The following is a 14675-nucleotide window of genomic DNA, read 5'->3' as shown; positions in this document are numbered from 1 at the left end:
CCTGACTTAGTGGAAGCTATCAAAATGGTTTTCCAGATTGATGATGAAGATGATCCCACTACTGCATCAAAAACGCCTGATAAATTCAAGCGTCAGAAAGTGGCTAAAGTAGTTTTACCTCACTCTGACCTTTTAAATGACACATGTCAAGAGGCTTGGGTCTCCCCAGGAAAGAAGTTTGCCCTATTCAAGAAGATGTTGGCTCGTTTTCCTATCCTTGCGGAGTTGAATAACAAGTGGGAAACTCCAGCGCCAGTCGACTCTCATGTCGCCCGGATTGTGGTATCTGCTTGTCACCACTGTCACCTCCCTGAAGGAACCGACATGTGGAGGGATGCCTGAAGTGTATTTATTCCCTAACTGGGGCAATTATCAGGCCCACTATTGCGGCCTCCTGGGCTGCAAAAACTATTGATGCATGGTTCAGGTTTTGGAGGAAGAGCTACCTCAGGATATTTCTGACATTGCCAAACAGTGTGTGTCCCATAATATCACCGTCTCCCATTATATTGAAGAGACGTCCTCTAAGGCAGGTAATCTGGCATCCAAAGCATCCAAACTACAATTTTGTCTATTTTAGCTCGCCGGATTCTATGGTTGTGGTCCTGGAAGGTGGACCTAGATTCCATAAGGACTCTGGAGGTCCTCCCTTTTAAGGGAGACATTCCATTTGGAGAAGATCTTAAAAAGATCGTGACTGACTTAGCCTTTGCTAAGACTGCGTGCCTTCCTAATACTACTACTCCTGCTCCGAAAGCTGAAAGTACTACTTTTTGTTCCTTTCGGACCTCGGGTAAATCAAAGGGTCAGGTGTACTCGAGCAAGCCTCGTACTTCCAAGATTGGTAAGCCCAAATCTAACAATCCTGGGCTTCCCGTCAGCCTGCTTCCAAACGGAACAAGCCTGCAGCATGACGGGACGGACCTTCCCCTAGGGGTCCCCAGGGTGGGAGGCAGACTCCTGCAGTTCACCCAGGTCTGGTTATGGACCACTTCAGACGCGTGGGTGCAGGAAGCTGTCTCTCACGTGTACGCTGTCTCTTTCAAGAGACGTCCCCCTCACCAGTTCTGTGCAATGGTCATCCCATCGGACCCGTTGAAGGCTTGGTTGTCCAATCCCTCCTGGAGACAGGAGTGGTGGTGCCGGTGCCTATCTCTGAAAAAGGGAGGGGCTACTACTGGACCTTGTTTCTAGTACCGAAACCCAATGGGTCTTTCCGGCCTATTCTCAACCTCAAGTCACTGAACAAGTTCGTCAGAGTTTCCAAGTTCCATATGGAAACACCGCACTCCATTGTACTGGCCATGGAACCTGGGGACTACATGGTATCCCTGGATATACAGGATGCTTACCTGCATATACCTATTGCCATTTCACATCAGCAATATCTGCGGTTTGCTGTTGGCAACCTCCATTATCAATTCAAGGCTCTGCCGTTTGGACTGACCTCGGCCCCTCAGATTTTCAACAAGGTCATGGCCGTGATGACAGCTCGTCTCCGTCAACAGGGAATCAGGATCCTGCTGTATCTGGACGACCTGCTGATCCTGGCAAGCTCCCAAGATGTCCTCCTGAGTCATCTCTAGCTGACTGTGCAATTCCTCACAGCCCATGGGTGGCTGATCAATTGGAAAAAGTCCTCACTGGTCCCTGCGCAGCGCATGGTGCACCTGTGGGCTCTACTGGATATGCACAGCGAGAGATTGTTTCTGTCTCCAGAGAAGGTCCTGAGGCTTCAGGACAGGATTGGATGCTTCTTCTCTCGCCCAAGAGTGTCCGTTCACTCGGCGATGCAAGTACTAGGCCTGATGGTGTCGACTTTCGACATGGTGTAGTATGCTCAATTCCATTCTCGCCCTCTCCAACGGTTAATCCTATCCAAGTGGGACGGTCTGCCTCAGCGGATCAGATCTCAAATGATAGTCCTGACCTCGGAGGTCCACTTGTCCCTGTCCTGGTGGCTCCAGGATCAACAGTTAAGCAGGGGCCGTCCCTTCTGGATTCCCAACTGGGTCCTCCTAACAACGGACGCTAGTCTGAGGGACTGGGGCGCGGTGTTCGAACAACACTCTCTCCAGGGTCGCTGGACCAAGGAGGAGTCTTTCCTCCCCATCAACATTCTGGACATGCAAGCAGCGTTCAACGCATTGACACTAGCCTTGCCTCTGTTAAGGAACAGGCCTGTTCAAGTACAGATGGACTACACCACCGAGGTGGCGTACATAAATCATCAAGGCTGCACTCGAAGCCGAAAAGCAATGATGGAAGTGTCCAGAATTCTTCAATGGGTGGAACGCCATCTGCCAGCAATATCGGCAGTGTTCATTCCGGGTGTCTTCAACAGGTGAGCGGATTTCCTCAGTCGTCAGGACATACACGTCGGAGAGTGGAGCCTTCATTCGGAGGTGTTTCAACTCCTAGTGGACAAGTGGGGCCTACCAGACGTAGACCTGATGGCGTCTTGACACAATCACAAAGTTTCGGTCTTCTGATCACGGACAAGGGAATCATCAAGCAGCGTTCGTGGACGCACTGGCAATTCCATGGAAATTTTGACTGCCATAAGTGTTCCCTCCGGTGTCACTCCTGCCCAGGGTTCTGTGGAAGTTCAAGCAAGAAGGAGGAATACTACTTCGTTTTGCTCCAGCATGGCCCAGACGGCATTGGTTCTCAGACCTGCAGGGTCTATCGATGAAACGTCCTCTACTACTTCCTCAACGCCTAGACCTCCTCGTTCAGGGACCTTGTGTCTACCCAGACCTGGCCAGACTGGCTTTGATGGCGTGGCTCTTGAAGTGTCACTCCTAAGGGCCAAAGGATTCTCTGAGGCGGTCATCCAAACTATGCTGATGGCCCGTAAACTGGCTTCGGCTCGGATTTACTACAGGGTCTGGAAGTCTTACTTCACCTGGTGTGCTGCTAAGAACTACGATGTATATAAATTCAGAACCTCATGGCTTCTGGCCTTTCTGCAACAAGGCCTGGACTTAGGCCTTCATCTGGCCTCCCTCAAGGTTCATAATTCTGCCTTGTCGGTGTGGTTTCAGAGGAAGATTGCGTCTATTCCTGACGTTCATACACTTGGTGTTTTGCGGATGCAACCTCCCTATGTACCTCCTGTGGCTCCATGGGATCTATCTGTTGTCCTTAATGCCCTGCACGGGTTTCCCTTTGAGCCTCTTGATTCTGTGGACCTGAAATGGCTTTCTATTAATTTCCTGTTCCTGTTGGCTATTGCCTCTGCTAGAAGAGTGTCGGACTGTGTCCTATCGTCTGCCCTTCCTGATTTTTCATCAAGACCGCGCAGTTCTCCGTACTCGCCCTGGTTACCTGCCTAAGGTGCTGTCATATTTTCACCTTAACCAAGAGATTGTGGTTACGGCCTTTATCTCTCCTGGTTTGTCTTCCAAAGAAAGGTCTTTGGTTGTGGTACGTGCTCTTCATATATATGTGGAGAGGACTGCCTCCATTCAGAGGTTTGATTCTCTCTTCGTACTGTTTGGTTTTCACAAACGTGGCTGGCCTGGAAACAAGCAAACTTTGGCAAGATGAATTAGAATGGTGATTGCACAAGCTTATGCGCAGGCTGGTCTCCCAGCTCCTGCTGCTATCAAGGCCCATTCTACTCTGTCTGTTGGACCTTCTTGGGCGGCCCGCCGTGGCGCGTCCGCAGAACAGTTGTGCAAGGCTGCAAAGTGGTCCTCAGTGCACATGTTCATCAGGTTCTATGCCTTTGATACTTCCGCCTCCCAGGATGCCACCTTTGGACGCCTGGTTCTCGTGCCCGCTACAGTGCATCCTCTCCCATGAGGAACTGCTTTAGGACATCATCAAGGTTATTCCCTGTGGAATACCAGTGTACCCCGCTGCAGAAAAGGAGATTTATGGTAGACTTACCATTGTTAAATCTCTTTCTGCGAGGTGCACTGGATTCCACAGGGCGCCCACCCTGACGCACTTAGCTTCTTTAAGTTTATATGCCATTAGCTGCTGGCCCCTTCTCCTGTTGTGAGAACATGGTTCTATGTAACTAACATCTACCGTCTCTTTATCTGCTACTGCATTGGACTGGTTAACAAAACTGAGCTTCTGTGTACGGAAGAGGGGTTATATAGATGAGGCGGTGCAGTGCATCCTGGGAAAAGTCAAAGCTTTTATACCCCAACTTTTATACCCCAATGTTATTCCCTGTGGATTCCAGTGTACCACGCAGAAAGAGATTTAACAATGGTAAGTCTACCATAAATCTCCTTTTTTGTCATAAAATAAATGATTTACTACAACCTATATGGAAATTTCATAATGAGGATAAAAAGAGCAAAATGTGGGAAGGGATTGCAAGAGATGAAAAATGGAGAAGCTCCACTATTGTCCTAATACCTCTACACTACACGCAGTAGACATTACCTAAACTTCATAGGATTCAATTATCCCACGTATCAAGACATGGAGTCTTTGCTCATGTTCCTCAATTTTCATCAATTGTAATCCATTTAATATTGAGTCGTCTTATACTTACTGAAGGTTCAACTAAGGGGATTTATTCATATTTCCTGACCTTTAGGAATTAGGTCCAAGTGGCAAGTGCAGGGTTATTGGCGATGCGATTTGAATTATGAGTAGCACACCCCCACAGATTAATGATGCAGATTGTAGTATCTGGGAGGGTTCCTTACTCTCCAGGGATTAAGGGAGAGCTCCCCAAAATTCAAGAGTCTCCCAAACATTCAAGAGTGTATTGAAGTATACATTTATAACATGGTGTTACTTTTAACCAGCAGTGGCTTTTACTCACTTTGATGTGGGGGCTGCCGCTGTCCATGCTGCTAGCAGGCGCAAAGGAGATTGCTACGGACTGACCAGGTCCCGGCACCTGCACAGTGGATTTGCCAGATGTCAGGACTGGCACATGCATACAAGCAGCGGTGGGTCTGTGCATGCGCAAAACATCAGCTTCTATGAACGGCTGCAGTCCATAGAAGCTGGGTTGGGCTGCATGAATTGTAGTGAGTGGTTTCCTACTGGAAGCATGCTCTCTGTTAATCGCAGCCTGACTTGGCAGTCCCCAGAGGGAGATAACACCAGGGCTATCTTTTCATATGGGCTCAATGGGCAGTAACTGAAGGGCCCCAGGACTATAATGTCCCCAGGGGTTCCAGATTTTGGAAAATCGGCCCTTAAGGAACCGAAGATATCAAACTTCAAAGCAGTAGTCCTCATCCAAGCCTGTTAATTGCTCTTCCAGACAGATTTATTTCATTCTGTCTGACTTAGAGTTTTGAGGGTACACTCCAAAAGCAGGGACTCTCCCCTTTCGAGATGTCAGCCTTCCAGCTGCTGGCCCCTCCCTGCTCCAGCTCCACACGCCTGGTATGTAATTTTATATATTCATTGGTGGAATGCTCTGTCAACCGAACTCTGATCCCCAAGTCCCCACTACCTCCTGAAAGGTGGGACTCGCTAATTTTTTTTTTATCCCATTGAAAGCTAAGAAATCTATTTCCTGGAACTGGAGATATCTGCAGTCAAGCAAGCTGCCCTCCCACCGGAAAATGATGACTATTATGCCCACTCTACTATCCACCCCTTCCCTGAGTATTAAACACCCCCTACCACCTGGAAGGTCATGTACTAGGGCCCTTTCATTCAGCCCAATGCCCCCTCCTACAGTTTAGTGTTCTTCCTGCTGCCTCATCTCCCACCATCTGTGCAGTAAAGGAGTATTTATCAGAAATTACTGCTCCAGGTCCTACATGCTGGGCGGATGATAGAATACCCCTTACCTCCTGCAGGACATCAAAGCTGCCGCTGATAGTACCCCCCTCCTCTACCGATGGAGGATGGGTAGGGGCCCCAGTGCATTACTTTTCTAAGGGGCCTACACTGCTTTTAAGACTGCCCTGGATAACACTCAGTATGAATTGTTAACTTACAATTCCTTCCCGTCTCCTTTGCTACCTCTCTCCTTCTGCCAGTTCCCAACTTACCTACCTCCTCAATCTCTCCCTCTCATTGGGCACTGTCCCCTCTGCCTTCAAGCTTGCACTTGTCTCCCCTATTCTTTTATTTTTATTTTTTTATATAAGCAAAAACACTGTTTACAATTTTACAAGATATAGGCTTAAGTCAAGCATATAAAATATTACACACAGTGATGAATAAAATACAACAACACATATCCTAGCACACTTCCCTGAGCATCCACTATAATATATTGGCGTTTGTATAACTCAAAGTTTGAGTAAGGTACTAACATTTGTATAATGCTTGAATATTCGTGTAAATGAGATACAATTAAGAGCTAAAGTTAAAAGAAAAGGGCTCCTGGCACTCACCCGTTGGACAATGCAATGGGAAGATCACCCAGGAGAATGTGAGTTACGTACCACTGGATCTGATGCATGTTATTATAAATCTGAGATTGTGTTGAGATTGGCAAAGTTGCAATAAAACTTTCCCATGTGTCGAAACAGGAAGAGGCCTTCTTCTCCTTCTCAAACATGGTCTCCACCAAGTTCATTAAAAAAATAAAAGTTTCTCCCTATATAATTGAAAATTAATAAGGGGTTGGGTGTATCAATTCTTGTAAAATGGTCTATTTAGCAGTGGCACTTACAACACACAATAATTTCCTACAGCCCGGAGTAAGTCTCTGCCCCCTTGGAAAATACCCAAAATGGCACACTCGCGGTTAAAGGCACAAAGTTAACCAACCTTCAGAAGCCCTAGACTACTTGACACTCCCAAAGACAGTGATAAAGGTCCGCTTCCTCCCTGGCAAATATGAGAATCAGATAATGTCTCCCCTACTCTTACAAAAACCTACCCTTTATCTACACACTCTCTCCAGCTACTGACCCATCTCTCTCCTCCCTTTTGCCTCCAAACCTCTTGAGCGTATTGTCTACAACCGCCTTACTGCCTTTCATTTCTTCCACTCTCTCCTTGACCCATTCCAGTGTGGCTTCCATCTACTCCACTGAAACTGCCCTCATGAAAGTCTGCAATGCCCTCCTTTCTGCTAAATCCAAGGTCCACTACACTCTGCTTATTCTCCTTGACATCTGTGCTACTTTTGACACTGTGAACCTCCCTCTCCTTCTGCAAATCCTTCACCCCACTTGGTCTGCGTGATAGTGCCCTCTCCTGGCTATCCTCTTACCTCTCTGACCGTTTCTTCTCTGTCTCCTCTCATGACACCACTCCCCCCTACCCCCACTGACCGTAACTGTAGGTGTCCCCCAAGCTTCTGTTCTTGGTCTTCTCCTTTTTGCTCTTTATACATCTTTTGTGGGTGAGCTCATTCAGTACCTCTCTACTCCAATCTGTCATCAGTGCTGCTACCTGGCTCATCTTCCTCACCAAATGTACTACATCCACCTCCCCTCTCTTACAAGCCCTTCACTGGCTCTCCCTCAGAATCCAATTCAAGCTTCTCACACTCACTTACAAAGCCCTCACCCACTTCTCTTCCATTTACATCTCTGATGTTAACTCCCTTAACACTCCTGCCCGTCCTCTTCACTCTGCTAATGCACTCTGCTTCTTAATTTCCTCCTCCCACTCCTACCTCCAAGATTTTGCACATTCTCTGGAATTCGCTACATGTCACCTTCTCTACAAAACTTCAAATGTGCCCTCAAGACCCACTTTTTCACCAAACCCAGCAACCTCTCGCAAGTAGGGCCCTATTCCCTCATGTGGTTTTCCTTCTTTTCTGCTGCGTGGTATACTGGGATTCTCAAGGATTAACATCGGGGTGTAGAGTAGGATTTTGACCCGAGGCACCAACAGGCTCAAAGCTTTGACCTTCTTCCCAAGATGCATAGCGCCGCCTCCTATATCACCCCGCCTCCCTGCACAGGAGCTCAGTTTGTAGTTGGTGCCTCAGGCAGCCTATTCTTAGCTTTAAATTTTACAGAAAACAATTTACATTTTTTACAATAATCTACAAGGGCTGCATCAGGCTATGTCTAATAGACGTCTCTGCTGCAGCTCCCTCACCCCCAGCGGCGCTGTATACTCCCGCGCCCTGGTTGCCGGGTCACTGCAGCGGAGGCTCCGGTTTTCTTCTAAAGGTCAGTCACACACACACCAACCTCCCGGATCGCGAGGCCGCTGACAAGGGGGAGGTAAGGGGCTTCTGTGCACGCGCTTTTCCTCGATCCAGCGCGGCCATTGGAGGCGGGCCACACGCTTGCTGGCGTGGACACTGATTACTGGCCAGCCGCTCCACAAGCCACCAGGGACAGTTAAGGGGCACAGGTCTTTTCTGCTATATTAACCCCGCTTTTTACTGCCCGCAGCACCCGGTGGGGATGCCAGCAGGGGGAGCAGGTCGGACCTGAGGCCCATCCCCCCAGCCCCATGGCGGCATTTCAGCAATGTTCCCGCCCTGGAGCTGCATATCTCCCTCACTCCTGACCAGCGGCCATCATAGATTGAGCTGTGCTGTTTCTAGGACCGCTGGGGCAAATCCTCCTTTGTAGAACCACCTGATTGCCAGTGCTGTGCTTCTTACAGGACACTGAAGTATTCTACCTTATTATTTATTTATTTATTTATTACCAGTTATTTATATAGCGCACACATATTCCGCAGCGCTGTACAGAGAATATTTGCCCATTCATATCAGTCACTGGGACAGTGTTAGTTAAGAAAGAGTGCATACATTCAGGGTTGTGTGGTACAAACACCCTGTGATATACATCCAGTGTTGTTTACTGTGCATTGTTATATCTATTGTTAACACATATAGCCATACTGAGTATTACTTTGTATTGCTAGTCCAGTGCAGTTTTATGGTACATCATTTCTGCATGGTACATTTGTGACTATATCTGTGTGTGTGTGTGCATGTAGCTGCTGCGTAGTTGCCTTAGTAAAGGGTATTTCACTCAGTGGGCTATTCATATATTACTATACCTGAGGGGGCCAAATGTTTAATATAGGATTGTATCACAAGATATACTGACGGTGTATTTTTACTTGTGATTTATAGTCACCATATAATCCATATCTCTCACAGTCTGTGCTACCTTAGGCATGCTTTACGGAGAGTTCTTGATAGGTATAGTGCTGCTATACTTTGTACCTGGTTGCCCAATATTGTGCACATAGTTATGTCTGCTACATGTGGCAACGACGCTGGGGCTTCTCCCACACTGCGTGGTAGTGAGGCCGCAGACGTGATGGAGGAAAATATGGCAGCTGAGAGTTCTGGTTCAGTGGGTTCCTTACCCCCCCAGTGGGTCGGTAGCACCTGGGGCATCACAGGGCCCACCTTGGGCTACGTTTTCCACGCTGTTAAAAACGCTTGTAACCCCTTTGCGATCACCTGTGCCGTTGCAGCAGTTTATGGTCCCTGCTATTAATCCGTCATGGGCAGATCAAATCTCCACTCAGTTTCAGCATTTGAACCGGTCACTGACCAAATCTAAGTGTCACTCTCGCCCGCCTAAGAGTAAGTCGTCTTCTAATTTAATTTACCTCATTCTCAACTCTTGGCTGACATATGTCAGGACTAATGAGAAAATCCGGGAACGGAATTCACACTGCATTAGAGACTGTTGGCTCGCTATCCTCTCTCCGCGGAGCTATGTAAAAAAGTGGGAAACTCCTCCCCCTGTAGATTCTCATGTGGTGCGTATGGTAGTTTCCTCTGCTCTGCCAGTAACTACCGTCACCTCTCTGAAGGAACTGACAGATAGACGTGTGGAGGGTTGTTTGAAAGCGATTTACACCCTACCGGGGGCTGTGCATAGGCCAGCCATTGCAGCAACATGGGCTGCTGAAGCTGTTGAGGCGTGGGCTCAGAAGCTAGAGGCGGAGTAGCCTTCCAACGCATCTGAGCATGCTCGATGATATCTCTCGTATATTACCACGGCTTCCCTGTACCTTAAGGAGGCGGCCTCCGATGCCGGGGTGCTGGTGGCCAAGCTACTATTACGTCCGTCTTGGCCAGACGTATCCTTTGGTTGAGATCCTGGTTGGTGGTTATGGATTTTAAGAAAACCCTGGAGGTGCTTCCTTTCAAGGGAGACATTCTCTTTGGAGATGACCTCAATAAGATTGTGGCTGGTCTGGCTACTGCTAAAACAGCTTGCCTACCTAGTACGGCTCCTTCCGCACAGAAGGCTAAAAGTACTTTCCCTCGGCCCTTTCGTCCTCCAGGAAAAGCAAAAGGTTAGGCGTACCCAAAGCAATCTCGTGTTTCCAGACCTGCCAAGCCCAGACCGAAGCGTGACTGGGCCGCCCGTTGGCCAGCTTCCAAAACTGACAAGCCTGTCGCATGACAGGGCGGGACTCCCTCTGGGGGATCCCAGGGTGGGGGCCGACTTCTAGGTTTTGCCCAGGATTGGTTGATGATCACTTCAGATACCTGGGTAAGGGAAGTCGTTGCTCGAGGTTACGCCATACCCCTCAAGAATTGTCCCCCACATCGATTTTGCCCGCCAGATGTGCCTCTGGATTCGGCAAAAGCAAACACTTTGCACTCAGTAGTACATTCCCTCCTGACCATGGGAGTGGTAGTACAGGTGCCTCTGGCTCAGAGAGGCAAGGGGTACTATTCACCGCTGTTCCTAGTCCCGAATTCGAACGGGTCCTCGCGGCCCATTCTCAATCTGCAGTCCTTGAACAAGCATTTGCGGATCTCCAAGTTCATTTGGAAACACTGCACTCTATTGTTCTGGCCATGGAGCCTGGGGACTATATGGTCTCCCTGGACATACAGGATGCCTACAGACATATTCATGTTGTGATATCTCATCGGCAGTACCTGAGGTTTGCGGTGGGCAACCTTCATTACCAATTTCGGGCGTTACCCTTTGGTATGACAACGGCTCCCCGAGTATTCACCAAAGTAATGGCGGTCATGACCGCTACACTCCGCCGTCAAGGGGTCAGGATCCTACCATACTTGGACGATTTGTTGATCCTGGCAAATTCCCCAGAACTTCTCCTGTGTCATCTCGTTAGGATGGTCCAGTGCATGAAAGCCCACGGGTGGCTGATCAACTGGAAGAAATCCTCCCTGGTTCCTGCTCGGAGCATGTTACACCTGGGAGTATTATTGGACACTCACAACCAACGGTTGTGCCTGTCTCAGGAGAAAGTCCTGAAGCTTCAGGACAGGATTCAATGCTTCCTATCTCGTCCGCAAGTGTCGATACATTCGGCAATGCAGGTGCCAGGTCTCGTGGTGTCGGCTTTCGACATGGTGGAGTATGCTCAATTCAACTCTCGCCCTCTGCAGAAGTTAATGCTGACCAAGTGGGTCGGCCTGCCTTACCGGATCAGATCTCACATGATCTCATTGTCTCCGGAGGCCCGCCTGTCACTGAGCTGGTGGCTGCAGGACCAACATTTGAGCAGGGTCCGTCCCTTCTGGATATCCGACTGGTTCCTTCTGACAACGGATGCCAGTCTGAGAGGATGGGGCGCGGTGTTGGAACAACACTTTCTTCAAGGTCGGTGGACCAAGGAGGAGTCTCTACTCCCGATAAATATTCTGGAACTGCTGGCAGTGTCCAATGCGTTGACAATGGCCCAGCATCTAATACAGAACAGACCTGTTCAAGTACAATCGGACAACGCCACCACGGTGGCGTACATCAATCATCAAGGCGGCACTCGAAGTATCACATATTCTTCAGTGGGCAGAACGCCATCTGCCGGCCATATCCGCAGTGTTCATTCCGGGCGTCCTGCACTGGGAAGCGGACTATCTCAGTCATCAGGACGTACATGCAGGAGAATGGAGCCTCCATCCGGAGGTGTTTCAACTTCTCGTGGACACGTGGGGCCTTCCAGATGTGGATCTGATGGCGTCTCGACACAATCACAAGGTTCCGGTCTTCGGAGCAAGGACAAGGGATCCTCAAGATGCGTTCGTGGATGCTCTGGCAATTCCATGGAACTTTCAGCTACCGTACGTATTTCCTCCAGTGTCACTTCTGCCCAGAGTAATACGAAAGTTCAAGCAAGTAGGAGGATACCTACTTCTGGTCGCTCCAGCGCGGCCCAGACGGCACTGGTTCTCCGATCTACTGGGTCTCTTGTGGGATTGTCCCCTTCTACTTCCACAATGACCAGGCCTCCTTGTTCAGGGCCCTTGTGTTTACCAGGATTTGGCCAGTCTGGCTTTGACGGCATGGCCCTTGAGGCTTCCGTCCTGAGGGCCAAGGGTTTTTCTGAGGCGGTCGTTCAAACTATGTTGGTGGCCCGTAAGCCGGCTTCTGCTCGGATCTACCATAGGGTCTGGAATGCTTACTTTACTTGGTGTGCGTCTCACTATCATGATGTTTTCAAGTTTAGTACGGCCAAACGGTTGGCCTTTCTACAACAAGGCCTGGATTTAGGTCTGCGTCTGGCCTCCCTCAGAGTTCACATTTCTGAATTGTCGGTTTGTTTCAGAGAAAGATTGCCACCCTACCTGATGTCCATACATTCACTCAGGGTGTGTTAAGGATTCAGCCTCATTATGTGCCACCTGTGGCCCCTTGGGACTTGTGTGTGGTTTTGGGGGCCTTGCAAGTTCTCCCTTGGAGCCTCTTGCCTCTTCTAATCTTAAGTGGCTTTCCCTTAAGGTCCTTTTCTTGCTGGCGATTGCTTCAGCTAGAAGCGTCTCGGACTTGGGTGCCTTATACTGTAAGTCTCCCTATTTGATATTTCACCGTGACCGGGTGGTTCTTAGAACATGGCCAGGTTGCTTACCGAAGATGGTGTTTTCCTTCCACCTTAACCAGGAAATTGAGGTTCCAGCCTGAGTTGTCTTCCAAAGAGCGGTCTTTGGATGTGGTACGGTCTCTCTGTATCTATATGCAGAGAACTTCCTCCATTAGGAAATCTGATTCTCTTTTTATGTTAATGTAGAGGGAGAAAGGGGATATGGGATATGTTGTTTGGTTTTCACAAACGTGGCTGGCCTGCTTCCAAGCAGACTTTAGCCAGATGGATTAGAATGGTGGTTGCACGTGCTTATGTACAGGCTGGTCATCCAGTTCCTGCTACCCTTAAAGCCCATTTTACTCGGTCGGTTGAACCTTCTTGGGCGGCCCACCGTGGTGCGACCCTTGAACATTTGGGCTACGTGGTCAACTGGGACGTTTATTAGGTTCTATGCCTTCTGTACCGCCGCTTCCCAGGATGTTTCCTTTGGACGCTGGGTTCTTATTCCCGCTACAGTGCGTCCCCTCCCATAAGGAACTGCTTTAGGACATCCCCGATGTTAATCCTTGTGGAGCCCAGTGTACTCCGCAGCAGAAAACGAGATTTATGGTAAAAACTTACCGTTGTTAAATCTCTTTCACAAGGCACCCACCCTGACGCACTTATCTTCTTTGGGTTGGTGTGGCATAGCCATTGGCACCCTTTCCTGTGGTGAGTGTGTGGTGTAATTGGCTACGAGCGATTGTTGTCTCTAGTACCTGCTACTGCATTGGGCTGGTTAACGAAACTGAGCTCCTGTGCAGGGAGGTGGGTGATATAGGAGGCGGCGCTATGCATCTTGGGAAGAAGGTCAAAGCTTTGAGCCTGTTGGTGCCTCGGATCAAGATCCTGCTCTACACCCCGATGTTAATCCTTGTGGAGCCCAGTGTACCTCGCAGAAAGAGATTTAACAACGGTAAGATCTTACCATATATCTTGTTTTACTTAAACTGTCTTCTACTCCACTTCATACTCCCTTCGTCGTCACCAAATCCCATGGTTTTCTTCCACCCTGATACTTATTTTCGTGTTGTCTGGCAATGCAGCTATGTTAATATACCCTGTACTTATCCTATATTGTCTTGAACTGTAAATTACTGGCTTATTGGTTTGCTTTATTGTTTATGCGTACCTCCCAACTCTCCCACATTCAGATTTAGATGCCTGTGATTGGTTTTGATATTCTGCATAGTATTCTCTTAGTGTAAAGTGCCAGTTTGTCTAGGGAACCACCTTACCGTTATTTAGTTTTTACTTATGGTTACTGTAGGATAATGTTTTGATAGTTAGGCCAAGTAGGGAAGTTTCCTGGGATCTTACGATAATAAATAAGTTCTAAGCCTCTGCTAAAGAGTATCTACAGTAGACAGTATATAAACTAATAACAGGATTATTATGAAATTAGTATGGAAAAGTATCACATGCATGCTTTGTGCTTTCCTGGTAACACTTTTTTGGTGAAAGGAAATAATTTGTTTTGAATAATGATTGATGTATTTATATCTAAATAGATTGTAATAAAGCAAATATAACTGATCTGTCCACTGTATGGCTTTTAGGGCTACTTTAATTGGACCGGAGTGATATTTATTAGGGTGTATGAGTTTAAGAAACAGCGGACCAAAAGAGTTCTAGCGCTATTACAAAAGAGGAAGGAAAAATAAAAATAATTGTGGTGTGAGAAAAGAGGTCAGCAGACTTTAATTCAAATGGGTATACGTGTTCATATGAGTACTGAAATTGTAAATTATGGCATTAGCTCTGCTTCCCAAACATCAGCTGTAATAGGGTAAGAGATGAAAGAAAGATGTGCCGGAGGGGGCTCAAAATACCTGAAAGCCATGGGTTAATACGGTCCTGCTTGCAGGTGCGAGCTACTTGTACCTTATTAGATTCTGCCCCACACCCCAAGCGTGTTCCCTGTTACTTCTTATTCCTGGCTTCAAGTGATCTCACAGATTGTG

The 14675-nt window shown here is 48.1% G+C and overlaps 1 protein-coding gene across 4 annotated transcripts in view; it reads left to right on the top strand.

The window, feature by feature from the left end:
- Positions 1-14675, top strand: part of DENND1A (DENN domain containing 1A) — a 1299692-nt gene that overhangs the window by 529043 nt on the left and 755974 nt on the right. The gene's annotated exons all lie outside the window — the stretch shown is intronic.

The sequence above is a fragment of the Pseudophryne corroboree genome, chromosome 8 (genome assembly GCF_028390025.1).
Source record: "Pseudophryne corroboree isolate aPseCor3 chromosome 8, aPseCor3.hap2, whole genome shotgun sequence".
In the NCBI taxonomy this organism is placed as follows: Eukaryota; Metazoa; Chordata; class Amphibia; order Anura; family Myobatrachidae; genus Pseudophryne; species Pseudophryne corroboree.
Note: the sequence above shows the minus strand (reverse complement) of the source record. Positions and strands in the feature narration are given on the sequence as shown.